Source organism: Halyomorpha halys, unplaced genomic scaffold (genome assembly GCF_000696795.3).
Source record: "Halyomorpha halys isolate HHAL.00 unplaced genomic scaffold, Hhal_1.1 Scaffold1081.1, whole genome shotgun sequence".
Classification (NCBI taxonomy): Eukaryota; Metazoa; Arthropoda; class Insecta; order Hemiptera; family Pentatomidae; genus Halyomorpha; species Halyomorpha halys.
The window spans coordinates 178476-182114 of record NW_027105331.1 but is presented as its reverse complement, the minus strand read 5'-3'; the positions used below and the strand labels follow the sequence as shown (position 1 = coordinate 182114).

The following is a 3639-nucleotide window of genomic DNA, read 5'->3' as shown; positions in this document are numbered from 1 at the left end:
GGAGCTCTATATCGTAAAAACTACCAACAACTCTAGAAAATCTAAGAAAACATTATTTAAAGAAGAGTAAATTTGCTAAAATATTAGCCCTAAAAGAGCTATTTACGTCCAATAGTTCTCGAGATATAGCTTTTTAAAAAGCAAAATTTCTTAAAAATCTTCTGAAAGAAGAACTATGTGACGTACCGATGTCTATTAGCACTCAAATTAAAGCAAGGTTAACGGACTATAAAGAAGTTTATGACCTTTACCTTCGTAGGAATAGTAGTTATTATGATATTTGCTAAAATTAATTGATTTATAGTTGTGCGGTCAATACATTTGATTTATGAAAAACTTTATTTCAGAAACCATTGGACGTACTGATGTCTGCCAGCGCTGTAAAAGCTAGTTAAATCTACTACAAAATTATGTTTATTTTTGTAGGAGTAGTAGTTTTTATGATATTTGACAAAATAAACTCACAAAGTGTTAATTTCTAGTTGTTTGTATAAAATGTTGGAATTTTGAAAAAATATACATCTAGATCCATAAGACGCACATATGTCTGCCAACACTCAAAATAAAGGAAATTTAACTTACTATAAAGTAGTTTATGACACTTATCTTCGTAGGGGTAGTAGTTTTTATGATATTCACATATGAATGAATAATTGGTAAATGAAAATTTGTCGGAACAACTATAAATCAATTTATTTTAGCAAATTTCATGTAAACTATTATTCCTATGAAGATAAACATCATAAACTACATTATAACTCATTAAACTAGCTTTAATTTGAGTGCTAATAGACATCTATACATCAAATAGTTTTTGAGATATGAATTTTTCAAAATAAATTCACTAACTACTGATCTTTTAGTACGTCCCATACAACATTTTTATGAAATGTTGCTTTCTAAAAAGCTATATCTCGAAAACTATTTAACGTAAATAACTCTATTAGGGCTCATATTTTAGCAAATTTACTCTTCTTTAAATGACATACTCTTAGGTTTTCTTGTGTTGTTCCTACTTTTTCAGATATAGAGCTCCGAATTAAATTTTTTTTTTTAATCGCTTTGAATCAGCCGCCATTTTGTATTCCCCCTACCTATACTTGGAAGACTCAACAATTTTTACTATTAATTATACATAGTTTTCATTAAAGTAATCAAAAATTGGAGTGAGATAACTGCCTTTTTTCTCCTCTTTGGCTCTTATACTATCTGAAGTTAAGAGTGTACATTGCCATAATACTAACAAACGGCTCCGAGATCTGGGCTCAAACAGGTACCCTAGAAAGGAGAATCGAGAGATTTGAAATGAAAGTTCTCTGTACAATTACAGGAGCTATTTTGGACCAAAGGCTTAACACATGGAGGAGAAGAACTAACAGTGAACTACGCGCAGAGACTGTTCAGTAAATATCTCATGATATGAAGGCAAGGAGGTTAAGATGGGCGTGACATGTGGCTCGAAGCAATCCATCAGGACGGTTCTAACCTACAATGATACCACTATAGTTGGCAAGATATCTATAAGGTCTGTAGTAACAATTTAAAAAAAAAAAAAAGATTCTACTTCATATAAATATAATTAAATACCTTCATACTTCTTGTCATTTTCCAATAGGAGAGAGAAAAGAAACTATTAATACTTTAATACTATTAATTAAACTTTAATTAATTAATTAATACTATTAACCATACTATCTACTTTAGTGAAAGTACTTTCCAAAAACCTTTATTAATATAAATTATAATTTTTTATTCTACAAAACAAAGTTTGGGAGTACTATTCCGTGTTCAGGGTCAATAATTGTAATAAAGAATCCTATGAAAAAACAGCAACTTAATTTGAATAGTTACATTCAATTAATTCTTATTAAAGAAGAAATAACTAATCTTAAGTACTAATTGCTGTTTTTCTTGAATAGTGGCACATTTAACAATACAAAAGTTTTGATTTTATTTAAAATTGGACGTATTTCAAAGATACTACCATCCACCCTAGCACTCCTATATCGTCTTCCCAAATCCTCTCCGATGTGAAATCTGTCGGCAAGATGCAAAAATAAATGCCTATTTAATTATTTTGTTTACGTAAAAAGATGTAAAGGGTTATATAATATCATTTATTGTTCGCTAATTGCAAGTTGAGCAGAACCAGAATGCCAAAATCCTAATAAATAAATTATTACAATTAATTTGATGGATTCTATTTTTGATTTGTCATTCATAAGCGAAATCATTATTGTCATATACTATAAATCAAAAATTACGGAATCATTCCCATAAAACAATAATTAGAGGCAAAAAAAAATGATTGTGACACAAACCAAAACAGTATAAAATATCTATAATTATTTTTAAAAAGTCTCCTAAAATATTCTTTATTAATGAGTGTCATGATATTTCATGATTTTTTTTTTTTTTATTAAATTCTTATTATTAAATTGTTTAGTACTTAAAGTGTTTTTTTTTATTAATTTTTCTTCCACACTTTGTACTAATTACCTTATTTAGCTATAGTAAATATCCCTTGTGATTTAAAGGATGTTTACATGAATAGAGAATTTTCTTTTAGAAGGAGATGGTCAGCAGTGTAGTAAAGAAGAAAAAAAAAACGTTTTCAACTATTTATTGATACCCAACGTTTTGACCCACAATGTAGGTCTTCATCAGCGCAGTTGTGATGGAGATGTACAACCTTACAACCGTAAAACGTTGGGTATCAATAGATAGTTGAAAAATATTTCTTTTCTTTTTTACTGCAGAGCAGACCAACTCCTAATTCACATAGTTCCATACTTTTATATAATAGAATTTTATTTCCGAACTTGTTAAATGCCAACTTCAGAAATAAAAATTAATCATTGATACTCACAATATATAGGTACATATTTCAGCATTCTATTTTGGAGCTAATGAAAATTTAGCTGGTTGGTGAAGATTATTTTATATTCTTGGCGCATTCTTACCCCAGTGAGAGGGGCGATATTATATTTTTTCTCCTTAATAGTTGAGTTAATAGTGTTCAATTATGGCACATTAACGATTTTGTTTATCATTCTTTATTGTTTAATTATTTTTTTTATTTAAATTAAATATCTTTTGATCGAGTCTGGCACCCGAGACTGCTGTACATGATCCGTAAATTCCTGCTCCCTACATACTTCCTTATTATCCATTCTTATTTCTAACAGATTATTGTTGTTTTTTAAGTTTTTCTGTTTTTTTTTCATATCTTTATTGAAAGTTACAATTGTATATTATATAACACATTCAGTAAATTTGATCTTAGTTAAAATGGAGTGTTATTAATGACATTTTACATTAGCAGGTCTCGTTGCCAACTTCGTTTCAGGCGCCTCGGAGGATTGTCAGGAACGGAAGAGGATGCAAGGTTAAAAACTAGGAGGTTTGAGTGGTTAGGGAGTTTAAAATGGAAGGAGTGATATCTGGTTCGGACTAAATCGGTTACATAGGGAATACTAAGGTCTTTATGAATGATTTTATTTGTGATAAAGTAAGGAGCATTGAGGATTTTATGAAGAATGTTGGATTGTAAGGATTGGATACGAGAGGAATTCGAAGGTTTAGTGGAGCCCCAAAGCTCAACTCCATATGTCCAGATTGGCCTTATTACAGTCATGT

The 3639-nt window shown here is 29.6% G+C and overlaps 1 protein-coding gene across 1 annotated transcript in view; it reads left to right on the top strand.

Moving 5' to 3' along the window:
• The window catches only part of LOC106688207 (aldehyde dehydrogenase, dimeric NADP-preferring), a 110845-nt gene that overhangs the window by 35563 nt on the left and 71643 nt on the right, over positions 1-3639 (top strand). The gene's annotated exons all lie outside the window — the stretch shown is intronic.